We start from the raw sequence: 19,354 nt of genomic DNA, 5'->3' as shown, positions 1-19,354 counted from the left end.
TCTTTTCTGAATTGAAGGTAGGAATGAAACCATTTTCTGGTCATTTTCCATTATTTCCTTTTATTTCTCCCACATGTGCCATGGATAATATCCTGGCTAGATATGATTGTAGGTTATTTTCACTGTCAGATTCTGATTCCATTGCCAATCAACAAAAGAGCATTTCCCCCACCCCTTTCATATTCTGCACACTCTATTTAGAAATGAGAAAAAGTCTCAAAGGTAGGCACGACTATACTACCAAAGCAGGCGGCAAGGTGCCCCAAGGGAGGGCCCAAGCTGGAGTGAGAGTATGTTAAGAGGGGAAGAAAGTAATGAGTGGTTTTGAAAAATGAGGTTATGTAAGTTAGAGCTACCCAGAGATGCTTTGAAGGTCTATTAGACACAGTTCTTGAAAGGGGGTTTAAATAAAACTAAAATATAATAGCAAACTCTCTCACTGGAGAGAATTTAAAATGATTCCTCACAAGAATTAATTGACACCATCAGAAGGCTGGAACGGGCTTTAACCATCCAAAAAGTGTGCTTGGTATTTTGGAAGAATTGCTCTCCATAGCATATAATAAGTGGCTGTGGGAAATCAGTACCTTTTCTTTAAAGGTGCCACCCAATGTTTAATAGCATTGGGTAGCATCATAGCGTCTGGGCAGTTTTAACTCCATTCTCAGTGCTTGGTTATTTGGTATACTTCATTTACAAAAAACCTATCCATATCTGTCTTCTTTCTTTCTCTTAAAAAAAGTTTCTGATTAATTTTGCAAAGCTTTATTATCGACATCAATTTTGTTTGTCCGAATGTCTCAGTGATACTTGTGATGTAGCGTAACTGAAATTTGTTATAGGTATTCCACTTTCTATTTCCAAACCCAGAGTGAGGCATCAGAATAAGTCTTCAGTTATTCTCCCTTGTCGTGAAGACAGAGAACCACGATCCTTGGATGAACCTATAAATGTCCATTGCTTCTTTTCAGTGGTTGACTCTAAATTTATTTTTAAGTCTCGGCTTAACACTTGGACATGATTCCCATCATGATTAGGACAATCACAGGACATGATGGGCGTTTTGCTGTTCTTATTCTTTTAACCTCTGAAACAGAGTGGCAGAAATTATTGTCTCTATGAGACTGAAAATACATTTTGCACTAGATCTAGAGTGCCCATTGTTTTAAGATTTGATCCTGATGCTGTGGTTTGTTGCCATGGATGTTTCCATTGTTTTACACTTTAAAGAGCCATCCAGCTGGGCATAATAGTGCAGGTAGTGAGCTTGGAGAAGTGCTGAGGTGGCGGTCGTGCCGGCAAGGGTGAAGATAGCTGGAGCAGGCCCTGGGCTTGTCGCTCACCATGCCAATGGTAGAGGAGCTTTATGGCAACTATGGCATCATGGCCGATGCCACAGAGCGAGTGGGCCAGCCTAAAGATGCCTATCAAGTGATACTGGATGGTGTGAAAGGTGGTACTAAGGAAAAATGATTAGCAGCTCAATTTATTCTGAAATTCTTTAAGCATTTCCAGAATTGGCTGATTCTGCTATCAATGCACAGTTAGACCTCTGTGAGGATGAAGATATATCTATTCGACATCAAGCAATTAAAGAACTGCCTCAATTTACCACTGGAGAAAATCTTCCTCGAGTGGCAGATATACTAATGCAACTTTTGGAGGCAGATGGCTCTGCAGAATTTAACCTAGTGAACAATGCCCTGTTAAGTATATTTAACATGGATGGAAAAGGGACTTTAGGTTCATTGTTCAGCCAAATACTTCAAGGAGAGGACATTGTTAGAGAACGAGCAATTAAATTCCTTTCTACAAAACTTAAGAATTTACCAGATGAAGTATTAACAAAGGAAGTGGAAGAGCTTATACTAACTGAATCCAAACACGTCCTAGAAGATGTGACTCATGAAGAATTTGTTCTATTCATGAATTACTGTCTGGGTTAAAAAGCTTACAGACAGTAAGTGGAAGACAGCAACTTGTAAAGTTGGTGGCTGAACAGGCCGACCTAGAACAGACCTTCAATCCCTCAGATCCTGAGTGTGTAGACAGGCTCTTACAGTGCACTTGGCAGGCAGTACCCTTCTTCTCTAAAACTGTCCATTCCACAAGGTCTGTGACATATTTCTGTGAGCAGGTTCTCCCTAACCTTGGTATCTTGACTACTGCAGTGGAAGGTCTTGACATACAGTTGGAGGTATTGAAATTGTTGGTGGAGATGAGTTCATTTTGTGGTGACATGGAAAAACTAGAAACAAATTTAGGGAAACTATTTGATAAGTTATTGGAATACATGCCCCTCCCTCCAGAAGAAGCAGAAAATGGAGGGAATGCTGGTGATGAAGAACCCAAGCTACAGTTCAGTTATGTGGAATGTTTGTTGTACAGTTTTCACCAGTTGGGCCAAAAACTTCCAGATTTCTTAACAGCCAAACTGAATGCAGAAAAACTCAAAGATTTCAAAATCAGGCTGCAATACTTTGCACGAGGCCTGCAAGTTTACATCAGGCAACTTCACTTAGCTCTCCAGGGTGAAACGGGTGAGAACAGAAGAGAACAGAAAACAGAAGAGAACAAAATTAAAGTTGTTGCATTGAAAGCAACAAACAATATCAATGTTTTAATCAAGGATCTCTTCCACATTCCTCCTTCTTATAAGAGCACAGTAACACTATCCTGGAAACCTGTACAAAAAGTTGAGATTGGGCAAAAGAGAGCCAGTGAATATACAACTTCGGGTTCACCACCCCAAAAATCTTCAGCAGGACAAAAAAGAGATGCCAGGCAGATTTATAATCCTCCCAGTGAGAAATATAGCAGGAATTTGGGCAACTTTAATTATGAGAGGAGCCTTCAGGGAAAGTAGAGGGGGCTGAGGTTGGGACACACGAAGAAATCATAGTCGTGGAAGACTCTACTGAATAAGACATCAGCATTCTTCAGCATAGTCATGAGCTTAATATACTTAAATTCTACTACTCATTGGATTTCCGGGGGTGTCCCTTTAAACAGACTGCTGCCTTCAGCTAAAAACTTAATGTTCTTTATACTTTTGTATGTATGATCTACTTTTGTAACAGACCATGGTTGTGTCCAAGGTAAAACCACAGTGATATTTTTGGATGCTTTGTCTGCAATATTGACTTGTTTTTGCAATATCATTATTCAGACTTCAAATTGTGAATCTTTTAAATATCTTGATAATGTTGTTGAGAGCTGTTCATTCTAAAATGTAGTGAAATTCAGTCTAGTTCTGCTGATAAAGATGATCGATTTTGAAAAGTTGCTGATTTTCCTCTTTCCTCTGTTTTAGTTTTTTGCCCCATATATGGAGAAGAGTAACTGTAAATCTTAACATTTTGTTTTCATTGTTTAATAAAGCTGCTAGGCAGTGGTGCAACATTCCTGCCTAGTGTCATAAAACCATAATATTTACATTGCTTTCTTAAAATGTAAGAATGACATTACAAGGTGGGGAGCCAAGATGGCCGAATAGGAACAGCTCCGGTCTACAGCTCCCAGCGCGAGCGACGCAGAAGACGGGTGATTTCTGCATTTCCGTCTGAGGTACCGGGTTCATCTCACTAGGGAGTGCCAGACAGTGGATGCAAGTCAATGGGTGCGTGTACCGTGAGCGAGCCGAAGAAGGGCGAGGCATTGCCTCACTCGGGAAGTGCAAGGGGTCAGGGAGTTCCCTTTCCTAGTCAAAGAAAGGGGTGACAGACGGCACCTGGAAAATCGGGTCACTCCCACCCGAATACTGCGCTTTTCCGACAGGCTTAAAAAACTGCGCGCCAGGAGATTATATCCCGCACCTGGCTCAGAGGGTCCTACGCCCATGGAGTCTCGCTGATTGCTAGCACAGCAGTCTGAGATCAAACTGCAAGGCGGCAGTGAGGCTGGGGGAGGGGCGCCCGCCATTGCCCAGGCTTGCTTAGGTAAACAAAGCAGCCGGGAAGCTCGAACTGGGTGGAGCCCACAACAGCTCAAGGAGGCCTGCCTGCCTCTGTAGGCTCCACCTCTGGGGGCAGGGCACAGACAAACAAAAAGACAGCAGTAACCTCTGCAGACTTAAATGTCCCTGTCTGACAGCTTTGAAGAGAGCAGTGGTTCTCCCAGCACGTAGCTGGAGATCTGAGAACGGGCAGACTGCCTCCTCAAGTGGGTCCCTGACCCCTGACCCCCGAGCAGCCTAATTGGGAGGCACCCCCCAGCAGGGGCAGACTGATACCTCACACGGCCGGGTGCTCCAACAGACCTGCAGCTGAGGGTCCTGTCTGTTAGAAGGAAAACTAACAAACAGAAAGGACATCCACACCAAAAACCCATCTGTACATCACCATCATCAAAGACCAAAAGTAGATAAAACCACAAAGATGGGGAAAAAACAGAGCAGAAAAACTGGAAATTCTAAAAAGCAGAGTGCCTCTCCTCCTCCAAAGGAACGCAGTTCCTCACCAGCAACGGAACAAAGCTGGACGGAGAATGACTTTGACGAGCTGAGAGAAGAAGGCTTCAGACGATCAAATTACTCCAAGCTATGGGAGGATATTCAAACCAAAGGCAAAGAAGTTGAAAACTTTGAAAAAAATTTGGAAGAATGTATAACTAGAATAACCAATACAGAGAAGTGCTTAAAGGAGCTGATGGAGCTGAAAACCAAGGCTCGAGAACTACGTGAAGAATGCAGAAGCCTCAGGAGCCAATGTGATCAACTGGAAGAAAGGGTATCAGCAATGGAAGATGAAATGAATGAAATGAAGTGAGAAGGGAAGTTTAGAGAAAAAAGAATAAAAAGAAACGCGCAAAGCCTCCAAGACATATGGGACTATGTGAAAAGACCAAATTTACATCTGATTGGTGTACCTGAAAGTGATGGGGAGAATGGAACCAAGTTGGAAAACACTCTGCAGGATATTATCCAGGAGAACTTCCCCAATCTAGCAAGGCAGGCCAACATTCAAATTCAGGAAATACAGAGAACACCACAAAGATACTCCTCGAGAAGAGCAACTCCAAGACACATAATTGTAAGATTCACCAAAGTTGAAATGAAGGAAAAAATGTTAAGGGCAGCCAGAGAGAAAGGTCGGGTTACCCTCAAAGGGAAGCCCATCAGACTAACAGCGGATCTCTCGGCAGAAACTCTACAAGCCAGAAGAGAGTGGGGACCAATATTCAACATTCTTAAAGAAAAGAATTTTCAACCCAGAATTTCATATCCAGCCAAACTAAGCTTCATAAATGAAGGAGAAATAAAATCCTTTACAGACAAGCAAATGCTGAGAGATTTTGTCACCACCAGACCTGCCCTAAAAGAGCTCCTGAAGGAAGCGCTAAACATGGAAAGGACCAACCAGTACCAGTCGCTGCAAAATCATGCCAAAATGTAAAGACCATGGAGACTAGGAAGAAACTACATCAACTAACGAGCAAAATAACCAGCTAACATCATAAGGACAGGATCAAATTCACACATAACAATATTAACTTTAAATGTAAATGGACTAAATGCTCCAATTAAAAGACACAGACTGGCAAATTGGATAAAGAGTCAAGACCCATCAGTGTGCTGTCTTCAGGAAACCCATCTCACGTGCAGAGACATACATAGGCTCAAAATAAAAGGATGGAGGAAGATCTACCAAGCAAATGGAAAGCAAAAAAATGCAGGGGTTGCAATCCTAGTCTCTGATAAAATAGACTTTAAACCAACGAAGATCAAAAGAGACAAAGAAGGCCATTACATAATGGTAAAGGGATTAATTCAACAAGAAGAGCTAACTATCCTAAATATATATGCACCCAAAACAGGAGCACCCAGATTCATAAAGCAAGTCCTGAGTGACCTACAAAGAGACTTAGACTCCCACACATTAATAATGGGAGACTTTAACACCCCACTGTCAACATTAGACAGATCAACGAGACAGAAAGTCAACAAGGATACCCAGGAATTGAACTCAGCTCTGCACGAAGCAGACCTAATAGACATCTACAGGACTCTCCACCCCAAATCAACAGAATATACATTTTTTTCAGCACCACACCACACCTATTCCAAAATTGACCATATACTTGGAAGTAAAGCTCTCCTCAGCAAATGTAAAAGAACAGAAATTATAACAAACTATCTCTCAGATCACAGTGAAATCAAACTAGAACTCAGGATTAAGAATCTCACTCAAAACCACTCAACTACATGGAAACTGAACAACCTGCTCCTGAATGACTACTGGGTACATAACGAAATGAAGGCAGAAATAAAGATGTTCTTTGAAACCAACGAGAACAAAGACACAAAATACCAGAATCTCTGGGATGCATTCAAAGCAGTGTGTAGAGGGAAATTTATGGCACTAAATGCCTACATGAGAAAGCAGGAAAGATCCAAAATTGACACCCTAACATCACAATTAAAAGAACTAGAAAAGCAAGAGCAAACACATTCAAAAGCTAGCAGAAGGCAAGAAATAACTAAAATCAGAGCAGAACTGAAGGAAATAGAGACACAAAACACCCTTCAAAAAATTAATGAATCCAGGAGCTGGTGTTTTGAAAGGATCAACAAAATTGATAGACCGCTAGCAAGACTAATAAAGAAAAAAAGAGAGAAGAATCAAATAAATGCAATAAAAAATAATAAAGGGGATATCACCACCAATCCCACAGAAATACAAACTACCATCAGAGAATAGTACAAACACCTCTACGCAAATAAACTAGAAAATCTAGAAGAAATGGATAAATTCCTCGACACATACATGCTCCCAAGACTAAACCAGGAAGAAGTTGAATCTCTGAATAGACCAATAACAGGAGCTGAAATTGTGGCAATAATCAATAGCTTACCAACCAAAAAGAGTCCAGGACCAGATGGATTCACAGCCAAATTCTACCAGAGGTACAAGGAGGAACTGGTACCATTCCTTCTGAAACTATTCCAATCAATAGAAAAAGAGGGAATCCTCTCTAACTCATTTTATGAGGCCATCATCATCCTGATACCAAAGCCGGGCAGAGACACAACCAAAAAAGAGAATTTTAGACCAATATCCTTGATGAACATTGATGCAAAAATCCTCAATAAAATACTGGCAAACCGAATCCAGCGGCACATCAAAAAGCTTATCCACCATGATCAAGTGGGCTTCATCCCTGGGATGCAAGGCTGGTTCAATATACACAAATCAATAAATGTAATCCAGCATATAAACAGAACCAAAGACAAAAACCACATGATTATCTCAATAGATGCAGAAAAGGCCTTTGACAAAATTCAACAACCCTTCATGCTAAAAACTCTCAATAAATTAGGTATTGATGGGACGTATCTCAAAATAATAAGAGCTATCCATGACAAACCCACAGCCAATATCAAACTGAATGGGCAAAAACTGGAAGCATTCCCTTTGAAAACTGGCACAAGACAGGGATGCCCTCTCTCACCACTCCTATTCAACATAGTGTTGGAAGTTCTGGCCAGGGCAATTAGGCAGGAGAAGGAAATAATGGGTATTCAATTAGGAAAAGAGGAAGTCAAATTGTCCCTGTTTGCAGATGACATGATTGCGTATCTAGAAAACCCCATCGCCTCAGCCCAAAATCTCCTTAAGCTGATAAGCAACTTCAGTAAAGTCTCAGGATACAAAATCAATGTACAAAAATCACAAGCATTCTTATATACCAACAACAGACAAACAGAGAGCCAAATCATGAGTGAACTCCCATTCACAATTGCTTCAAAGAGAATAAAATACCTAGGAATCCAACTTACAAGGGACGTGAAGAACCTCTTCAAGGAGAACTACAAACCACTGCTCAAGGAAATAAAAGAGGATACAAACAAATGGAAGAACATTCCATGCTCATGGGTAGGAAGAATCAATATCGTGAAAATGGCCATACTGCCCAAGGTAATTTACAGATTCAATGCCATCCCCATCAAGCTACCAATGACTTTCTTCACAGAATTGAAAAAAACTACTTTAAAGTTCATATGGAACCAAAAAAGAGCCCGCATCGCCAAGTCTATCCTAAGCCAAAAGAAAAAAGCTGGAGGCATCACACTACCTGACTTCAAACTCTACTACAAGGCTACAGTAACCAAAACAGCATGGTACTGGTACCAAAACAGAGATATAGATCAATGGAACAGAACAGAGCCCTCAGAAATAACACCGCATATCTACAACTATCTGATCTTTGACAAACCTGAGAAAAACAAGAAATGGGGAAAGGATTCCCTATTTAATAAATGGTGCTGGGAAAACTGGCTAGCCATATGTGGAAAGCTGAAACTGGATCCCTTCCTTACACCTTATACAAAAATCAATTCAAGATGGATTAAAGACTTAAACATTAGACCTAAAACCATAAAAACCATCGAAGGAAACCTAGGTATTACCATTCAGGACATAGGCATGGGCAAGGACTTCATGTCTAAAACACCAAAAGCAATGGCAACAAAAGCCAAAATTGACAAATTGGATCTAATTAAAAGAGCTTCTACACAGCAAAAGAAACTACCATCAGAGTGAACAGGCAACCTACAAAATGGGAGAAAATTTTCACAACCTACTCATCTGACAAAGGGCTAATATCCAGAATCTACAATGAACTCAAACAAATTTACAAGAAAAAAGCAAACAACCCCATCAAAAAGTGGGCGAAGGACATGAACAGACACTTCTCAAAAGAAGACATTTATGCAGCTAAAAAACACATGAAAAAATGCTCACCATCACTGGCCATCAGAGAAATGCAAATCAAAACCACAATGAGATACCATCTCACACCAGGTAGAATGACAATCATTAAAAAGTCAGGAAACAACAGGTGCTGGAGAGGATGTGGAGAAATAGGAACACTTTTACACTGTTGGTGGGACTGTAAACTAGTTCAACCATTGTGGAAGTCAGTGTGGTGATTCCTCAGGGATCTAGAACTAGAAATACCATTTGACCCAGCCATCCCATTACTGGGTATATACCCAAAGGACTATAAATCATGCTGCTATAAAGACACATGCACACGTTTGTTTATTGCGGCATTATTCACAATAGCAAAGACTTGGAACCAACCCAAATGTCCAACAATGATAGACTGGATTAAGAAAATGTGGCACATATACACCATGGAATACTATGCAGCCATAAAAAAATGATGAGTTCATGTCCTTTGTAGGGACATGGATGAAATTGGAAATCATCATTCTCAGTAAACTATCGCAAGAACAAAAAACCAAACACTGCATATTCTCACTCATGGATGGGAATTGAACAATGAGAACACATGGACACAGGAAGGGGAACATCACACTCTGGGGACTGTTGTGGGGTGGGGGGAAGGGGGAGGGATAGCATTGGGAGATATACGTAATTCTAGATGACGAGTTAGTGGGTGCAGCACACCAGCATGGCACATGTATACATATGTAACTAACCTGCACATTGTGCACATGTACCCTAAAACTTAAAGTATAATAATAAATAAATTTAAAAAAAAATGACATTACATTTTTAGGAGAAAGTAAGTTGCTTTGCACTGCTTACTTAATTCTTTTCCATATATTGTGATACAAACTTTTGAATATGGACCCTTACTATTTGAATAGAAATGTCTATATATAATATACGTACATACATAAGCATATATGTGTATGTATATATATGTGTGTGTATATATATATGTATATATGTATGTATGTATGCTGTGAAACTTGACTACACGACATAAATCACTTTTTTAAATTCCCGGAATGGGTAGTCTGACACAGTGATTATCCTTTTGAGGCTGAATCCGTTATTAACTTGTTATTTAGGTGTTTACTCCCAGTAGCAAAGGATTCTAAGTCAGTTGCACTTACATGATTAGTGTTATTTAAACTAAAAATAAAGGCTGTATTTTCTTTTTCTTTTTCTTTTTTTTTTTTTTTTGAGACAGAGTTTCACTCTTGTTGCCCACGGTGGAGTGCAATAGCGAGATCTCGGCTCACTGCAACCTCCACCTCCCAGGTTCAAGTGATTCTCCTGCCCCTGCCTCCCAAGTAGCTGGGATTATGGGCACCCACCACCACACCCAGCTAATTTTTGTATTTTTAATAGAGATGGGATTTCACCATGTTGACCAGGCTGGTCTCGAACTCCTAACCTCAGGCAATCCACCCGCTTTAGCCTCCCAAAGTGCTGGGATTACAGGCTTGAGCCACCGCGCCCAGCTGGGCTGCATTTTCAAAGACAAATTGGAGATTGCTGTTGGTGAAATACAGCCAAAATACTGAATCTGACTATGTATAGATTTCTACAGGAAGAGATAGTATAATTTAGAATTTGGAGATTTCATAACCAGGGCTACCCAGAAAAAGTGACTTGATAACATGGTACCAAGAAGGAAGGGATGCTCTCTCAGTTTGCTTTTGCCATTTTCAAGATTTTTAACTTCTCAGGTTATTAATCAAAATTATTGTATAAGTTAGCCAATAGAATTTTTAGGTTAAAACAGCAGATGGTGGGGGTGTTTGTGGAGTGTTTAATGTCATGGGGATTTTTAGTAGCATAGAGCCTTTGTTCTGCATTTGAATGTTTAGTATATTTTTGTTTCACAGTTAATCTTCCCTCCTCAAGTTTGCTATTCAAATCAAATGCCTGGATGACATTTCTAGTAGTCTGATGTATTTTTTGAGGAATAGTTTGTGATTCCAAAGCAGGTGTCTTCATTACCATTACCTCTCACTGCAGAAGAAGCAAAATTCCTTTGTTAGAATTACTGCACATATGTATGGGGAAAATAGTTCTCAAAGGCTAGAATGATACAAGTGAGCAAAAGTTGGTCAGCTTGGCTATGGATTGGTGGCAATAATCTCTAAACATTCCAAAAGACTGTGAGCTGAACCTAAACTCCCTTGGAATCTGAACAGACAAAGGAATATAAAATTGCCATTTGAAAACTGACCCGCCACTCTGGACCTCAGAGATAGATCAGCCAGTGGCCCAAAGCCATTTCAACTACAGAAATTGTGTTGAGACTACGGCTAAATAAATTTGAACATTAAGTATAATTTTTCCACTTTTCCTCTTTATAAGCATATTTGTAAACTCACAGCTGAGCAGAAGTGACTTTACTCTCTCAAGTTTGATACTGAGTTTACTGTTCCCTTACCCCTCACTCTTCCCTTTCCCTTTCCTAAGACAATAGTGCACAACTTCGGTTATTTTTGCTTCCGAATTTGAATGAAAAACTTAATACCGTGGATTTTTTTTCTTTTGCAAGACACCTGTTTATCACCTTGTTTAAACATAAATGTCCCCTTATGCTTTTGAAATGAATTTCTTTTTGTAATTAAAAAAAAGACTCATCCAGTTTAAAACAACAAAACTACAAATTATGGCAGACTTCTGATCAGCAGCATGGATTTCTTAAGTAAAAGAAAATGGGAAACCAAACTGCTTCTTACATTCTTGTCTTCAAATTGTTACCAAGGGGAAGATTATGCACAGATCATTGGGTCAAGTAAGGGTTATTGTTCCCTCAGCAAGCACATTGTAATAAGTCATTCTCCTTCTTGAAATTACATCTTCACTAGGATCAGTATATAAAACACAGTTCTATTTGTGCTGGAAGTACAAGGTCGCAGCCATTCACCTGGAAGGTGATCCTTCACAATTATCCCTAGGAAAAAAACTTGGAAAAATACTCTGTGCTCTTCGTGGTTCAATGATGTAAAATGTTTGTATCATGCTCATTATGGACATTAAAGGCAGGAAGCTTATCCAACACACAGACATGTGGGTCTGGTGCTGTGTTTAGAAAGACAGTCAACTGGAAGTTGGTAGCATACGTGCCATGTATACAGCTTTTTATGTTTACTCTCTTAGAAGCTGGTGGAAACATCAATCATTATGATAACATCAAAATTTACTTTTGCAGGCCAGGCGCAGTGGCTAATGCCTGTAATCCCACCACTTTGGGAGGCAGAGGCGGATGGATCACTTGAGCTCAGGAATTTGAGACCAGCCCGCCCAACATAGTGAAACCCTGTGTCTGCTAAAAATACAAAAATTAGTCAGATGTGGTGGTGGGTGCCTGTAGTCTCAGCTACTTGGCCGGCTGAAACAGGAGAATCGCTCAGGGAGGGGGAGGTTGCAGTGAGCCGAGATAGCGCCACTGCATTCCAGCCTGGGCAACAGAGTGAGACTCTGCCTTAGAAAAAAAAAAATTTACATTTGCAGAGTCTAATCTTCACATATATACATATATATTAACTCATATAATTCTCTCAATATTCTTATGAGGTAGGTAAGAATTGTTAAATTTTTTTCTTTATAGATAAAGTAACTGCAGTCTGTCCTGTCTAGCAAGAAGTTAATAGTGGAGCTGGAAAGTCATTCTTCTTTCCTCTCCTTTTTCCTAGCTTGTCATTTTTCATAAACAATGCATTGATTATTCCTACTACTTAGGAAGAGGGGAGCTCAAAGTAAAGAGTACCCCCATTTGATGAATTGTAAAAATGATGTCACTCAATATGCCAGAATATACAGATAAACAATCAATAGGAAATGCAATATTCTATTGGAAGATTATATCAATGAAGTCACAGATAATCAGGTTGCACACTGCCTTGTTAAAAGACATAAAGGCTGCACAAGCCTTATTTTATCAATCCTTACAGAAAAATTTTAAGAACCATGCACACTGAATGTATGAAAATCTTAGAAAGCAAGGGGACTTTAAAAATTACTTTATTCAAACTCTCATTTTAGAGCTAAACATTTTTTTTTTAAAAAAAAAGAAGAAAAATAAAGAGGTTTTGAGATTTTAAATTATTTGCTCCAGGTTGCACAATTAGAAAACCACACAGCTGAGAGTTGAATCTGTGCCTTCAAATGCCACTGTCCCCTAGCCTTACTCTCTACCACGCAGATGTTTGGCTGCCTGTGGGCAGAGGGCCAGATGACAGTGGTGGTTCCATTCAGCTCTGTATTTCCTTGGTGAGCAAAACCACAATGATAGCCCCATTTTATGAGTAGGAAAATTCTGGTTGAGAAGTGCCCCTAGAAACAACAGTCAGTGGTGTAACTTAAGTCTCAAGTGCTTCCTTGCTTGTCTTCTCACAGATAGTGGAGTGTACCATGTTTCTGCTTGTGGAGAATCATCTATATATTTCAGCCATGAGAGTTAAGAATTAAGAAAAAAGGAGAAAAAAAAGAATATCTGTTTTCCAGCTATCATTGAAGTAAAGTATATATTGTCATGTTCTTTGACAATCTCAATTATATTGGAATCAAGTCAAAATGCTAAGGGGTGAGGTTTTAGGCAGTCACAGTTCTGACTTTGTTAAGGCTGATATTTGGATAGATCAATGTTCTATTATGTCAAACTGAGGGATCTTTAAAAATTGTTATGTAAATCAGACACATGCTTAGCTGAAGTATCTTAAAAGAGTGCTTCAGCTACTTAACTATCTTCTGATGACCATTGATCTCTGGCCAAATCATTGACACAAGGATTTAAGAATAAAGAGAACCATTGGAATAAAAGTTTATACAGAATGTACTCTTAACCATTAGACATGGAAACATTAGTGGAAATGGATTAAGAATAGGTAGGAGGCGGATACTTACTGAAGAGGCAAATAGCATGAATGGTAGAAATATTTTGGTAACTTCTGTTTACCATCTATATACATAGAACATTTTGATTCAAGTGTTTTTGATGCAGGCGTTTTGACAGTTAAAGCAAGTGGACGCCCTGGAATCTTGTTCCACACTTAACCACCATCTGATTTCTGGACAATTTTTATTTTCCGCTGTATTAATTTATATACTGTTTGGAAACTTTGTTAAACTTTGGTCTTGTATTACTTTTATGTCTGAGATGAATCCTGTTTGGTGGTAGTGTATTATTTTGATATAATGCTGGGTTCAGTTAGCACTTAATATGAATAATGAAATTGATCTGTAGATTTTTTGGTACTATTTTTATCTCTACTGTCTTTATTAAGATTATGTTAGATGTATTATTTTAGAATTAGAAAAAAAAGCAGTAATATATTATTTAGTCTTTTATAATTAGGAAGCCTCTAAGGGGTTATCAGGTACTCCCCCCAAAGCATTATTATAAATGAGTTTTACTATAAGGGTAAATGTGTTATTTAGAGAACAGTTAGAAATTTAATTAGGGTCTCTTGTCGGACTGGAGCTGAGAATAAGAGATTGTATTATGGCCCAAATCTCTTCCCCTCAATATGTACCCAATTAAAAAGAAATCTCAAAAAACTTATTGGAAGAAGATAATGCTCTTTATATAGATGTTTTGCAGCACTTAAAAACTCATGCCATCATAAAAATCTAGAAGAATTCTATCCTGACCAGCTATGAAAAAGTTGTTTGATGTGACTTTCTATAATTTGCATATGAAAAGAGTATATATATTTTCATTTCCAAATGTAAGATATATTATTATTATTATTATTATTATTATCATTTTTTGAGATGGAGTCTCACTTTGTTGCCCAGGCTGGAGTGCAGTGGTGTGGTCTCGGCTCACTGCAACCTCCGCCTCCTGAGTTCAAGTGATATTCCTACCTCAGCCTCCCGAGTAGGTGGGATTACAGGTGCCTGCCACCACGCCCGGCTAATTTTTTGTATTTTTAGTAGAGACAGGGTTTCACCATGTTGGCCAGGCTGGTCTCAAACTCCTGACCTCATGATCCGCCCGCCTCGGCCTCCCAAAGTGCTGGGATTACAGGCGTGAGCCACTGTGCCCGGCCCGATATATTAGATTTTACTTTTTGAGACAGAGTCTTACTTTGTCGCCCAGGCTGGAGTACAGTGGCACAATCTTGGCTCACTGCAACCTCCGCCTCCCAGGTTCAAGCGATTCTCCTGCCTCAGCCTCCCAATCCTGAGTAGGTGGGATTACAGGTGTGTACTACCACACCCAGCTAATTTTTGTATTTTTAGTAGAGATGGTGGTTTTACCATGTTGGCCAGGCTAATCTCGAACTCCTGACCTCAAGTAATCTACCCATGTTGGCCTCCCAAAGTGCTAGGATTACAGGCGTGAGCCACTGTGCCCAGCCAAGATATATTTTAAATACTTGTTCTTTATTTTATTTATTTATTTAAGATGGAGTCTCACTCTGTTGCCCAGGTTGGAGTGCAGTGGCATGATCTCAGTTCACCACAACCTCTACCCCCTGGGTTCAAGCAATTCTCCTGCCTCAGCCTCTCGAGTAGCTGGGACTACAGGAGCGCACCACCGTGCCCAGCTAATTTTTGTTGATCTTGTGATCTGTCCACCTCCACCTCCCAAAGTGCTGGGATTACAGGCATGAGCCACTACACCACACTCCGCCTTTTTTTTCCTTTTTTTTTTTTTTTTTTTTTGAGACAGAGTCTCGCTCTGTCACCCAGGCTGGAGTGCAATGGTGCGATCTCAGCTCACTGCAATCTCCACTTCCTGTGTTCAAGCAATTCTCCTGCCTCAGCCTCCTTAGTAGCTGGGGATCACAGGCCCACCCTACCATACCCAGCTAATTTTTGTATTTTTAGTAGAGATGGGGTTTCACCATGTTGTTCAGGCTGGTCTTGAATTCCTGACCTTGTGATCCCCCTGCCTCAGCCCCCCAAAGTGCTGGGATTACAGGTGTGAGCCACTGCCTGGCCTTAAATACTTTTTGAAACTATCCCCCCCAGATACTTGTAACTCTGAAAAATTACTGCTATAAATTTTGAAAATAAAAATCGTTAAGCTCTGTTATTGATCAACCACATTATTAAAAGGCAAAAATAAGTGAGTGTTAAAATTGTAACATTAAAGCAGGAACCACAAAGTCTGATATGCAGAAAATTCCATATACAAGTGAATTTTCATCGACTAGGCAGTTATCTGATTGAAACAATTTATGTTTCCTTCTGAAAAGAGTACATGGTTACTAATCACGTAGCTTGTACTAGGTTAATCCTTATTCCACCTCTATCCTTACCTATCCCCATTGGTGCTGGGATGAGGCTTATCAAAGGAAAAAGTATGTTGGTTCTGCATATTATTATTATTTAAAGAAGCTGAAACTGTAGTGAGTGGTGTGAGTTTTAGGTTGGATTCAAATGTCACATAGTCAATTCTCTCTCATTCTCTTTCCCCCTTCTCTCCCTTCATTTCCATCTTGTTTCTTAAAGGATTTGAGACATCTGATGGAAAATATTGGAATATGAATAAACTTTCATGGCCAGATAATGTGATAAGCTGAGAATTCTCAAGGAGTTTTTTTGGTTTTTGGTTTTTATTTTTTTTCAGTGCTAGGATGTGATGGTAATTTCCAGCTACTTTTTGTCTTGACCAGAATGTGTCATTGATCCACTCTTTCTGGCATGAGGTGAGGCTGGAGGATTCCAGTGGACTCCTGGTATTTAGATAAATGCTCCTAACCTCAGGCTGAAGGAATTTCAGATGAGGAGCAGTGACTAACAGCATGCGCTTCTTGATTCCTGCCAACCAGAAAAGCTATTCTCTCTCAAAATCGGGACATTCATTAACTGCAGTGAAGATCCTTGCTAACACATAAGTATAACTGTTAGGATTGCATCCCCACTGGGTCAGTGAGTGGAGTCATTTCCCCACTGTGTCAATGGTATCAGTCCCTAGTTTGTGCATGAAGGAATTCACAGAAAAAATATCCTCTGTTTTATAGAGGAAATGAGAGTTAATTTCCTTTCTTATTTGTAGCTCGCCTCTGAGTATGATAGAAAGATTTGACTCTGGGCAGAGTATTCTTTCTGGACTTTGTTCTTACTGTGCTATGACTAATAGCTTTTCATCATAACCACATCCAGAATTGATATTGCTTTAGGAAACAGCATTCCACATCTCTAGTGAATTGCATATCTTTCTTGAAAAAGAGTAGATTGCTCATATTGTCATTGTGTATTTTCTGATGTAATAGAGGCACTAAAGCTATCAATTGCTTTAGACTGTATGACAGTATTGAAGGCCACTTAACAGAATGCTGAGTAATACAACTGAATCAGACTCATCTCACCAAAAAGTTGAGCAAGTGTATGTGGAGCTTGGAACACAGTTAGCAGGCAAGCCTATTTTGCCATCCTGTCTGAGATATAATACTGAAATTTTGCAGACAGAAGTGATACATTTTTTATGTACAGATAACACATATATCTTGATGCATCTAGAAACCCTGATTAGTTTTGAGTAAAGTAAAAATAACGGGACCACAGAAGACCTCACAAAGGTTTCAGAGGACTCAGTTTCAATGGACATTTCTTGCTGCCTGTATACCTGTCATATGACCAGGCTTTCCACAGCTGCTCTCAGTGGCCCTCAGCTTGGCTCATCTTTTTGACTTCCAACATTAATTCATGTCTTATTCCCACTGCCACAGACAGTGAAGAGAAGATGACTGCCACATGAGAATAGAGTTAGACAATTCAGACACTCTGGCAGGACTGGCTACATAATTTATAGAGCCCAGTGTAAAATGAAAAGGCTGGGACCCTTGTTCAAAAATTAAGAATTTTAAGCCTGGGACAGTAGGACTTTAAATCAAGCACAGGACTCTTCTAAGCATGGGGTCCCTTGTGACTGCACAGGTTGCACGCCTATGAAGCCTGCTTTTTTAGTCTTGAAATAATGAAGGTAGAGAGGAATTTGCTTTACATTTACACAATTTGCAAAGCAGTAATAGAATGCATGAATTTTATTTACAGTGTCTTAGAATATTAAAGCTAGAGAAACCACTGAAGTTTCAAGGTGGGTGATGATAGCGTGTACTCCTTTACAGCATAGCAGGAACAAACTCTTTCTCTGAGAAGTCACACAAGGTAGATCGAAGAGTTTCTTATTTGTGTTGGCCACAGAGTTGGGTTGAACCATGGAAGCATCAAGAGGTGACTGTGAATACCAAGCCTGAGCATGGGTGACATTATTGAACTCCTGGTCTCAGGATAATTATAGAAGGCTCAAAGTAAATGTGTTTATTGATCCAGGCCTGGGTTGCTTTCATCAGTTAGAGCTTTAGAGTGAAGATTCTCACAAAACTTAGAAGACATGAGAAAACACTTCTGCACAAGATTTGGTGTGTGGCAATGGTGGTACTCAGTGACTTCTCACACTTAATCCACTAGAAATTGTGTTTATACTGTCTCCTCTTTCTGACTTTAATTTTACATAGCTGGTCAGCTTTTAATGCATGGACTGTGACAGTGGGGAAGAAAGACTTTACAAAGACTTCTTTGAAGGAATGTTCTAGAGCCATTGAAAAGCTAATAAAAGAATATTGCCTGGTTCTTCTTTTGTCATAACACAAAGTATTAAGCAAAAAATAAAAACATAATAAATGATAAAAATTAAAACACAACTGAGAAATGTCTTCATTCTTTAAAATTCTATAAGAAGAGAGTTGACTCCATTTTTTTAATGCAATAGTCATGCATAGAATATTTGTTTCTGAACAAAATAATTCTAGAGACAGCAGCCTGTTTTCTACTCATCCTGCAATTTAATAAAACATTTATTTCTGATGAGAAAAGATACTCCTGCAGGGATTTGAAAGTGTGGAGTGGCTCACTGTGGTAGAGACTTTCATTTACATCATCTTCTTTATTATATGTAACTACCCAATTTGGTATGTATCGTTATCCCCACTTTGAGATAAGAAAAATGTGGTTCAAAGTTAAACATTTCAATAAGAACGTCCCTCAGAACAGTGATTGTGTAAGGTATCAATTAATAGTTGTTCTATGGTAATTGAATGGTTGGAAAAATACTTGATTTAGCAAACATTAGAGAAGATTAGGAAACTTGGAATATGTAATTGACATTCTTGGAGTATGTAATTGAGGCCTTTGGTTCTTTACCCTTTTCCCTCTTCTTCCCCTTAAGGGTTAGAGAGTCCTCTGCCTCTCGATTCTCACAGTAAGAAAAGCTGCCCTCATAAAGCAGAAAGAAAATGGTATTGGCTGTAGCACTGCAGGCTGGTGGGGGACATATTTGGGGGACATGGTCTTCATGGAATCGTTGCAGTTTTACTATTTAAGTAGATATCAATTGGTTAATCTATCTCTGTTTGCAAAAACACATTGAAGGATGTAGTTGCAGAAAGTTTGCTGAAAAATACTGGACACTAAGTATTATATTTAGTCTTCAAAGTTAACATTTTATGGTAGCTTTTATGTATGGCTGAACACCATTCTAAGCATTCTGCATGCACTATCTCATTTAATCTTCATCATCTAGTGAGATATATACCATTATTATCCCCATTCTTTTTTTTTTTTTTTTTTTTTTTTGAGATGGAGTCTCACTCTGTTGCCTAGGCTGAAGTGCAGTGACACGA

General features: G+C 39.4%; 1 protein-coding gene and 1 pseudogene across 2 annotated transcripts in view; both read left to right on the top strand.

The window, feature by feature from the left end:
* PDE11A (phosphodiesterase 11A) overlaps positions 1–19,354 on the top strand; it is a 447,272-nt gene that overhangs the window by 75,680 nt on the left and 352,238 nt on the right. The gene's annotated exons all lie outside the window — the stretch shown is intronic.
* LOC100433228 (apoptosis inhibitor 5-like) lies at positions 1,345–2,866 on the top strand (annotated as a pseudogene).

This window comes from Pongo abelii, chromosome 11, assembly GCF_028885655.2.
Source record: "Pongo abelii isolate AG06213 chromosome 11, NHGRI_mPonAbe1-v2.0_pri, whole genome shotgun sequence".
NCBI lineage: Eukaryota > Metazoa > Chordata > Mammalia > Primates > Hominidae > Pongo > Pongo abelii.
This window is presented reverse-complemented; position numbering and strand designations above follow the sequence as displayed.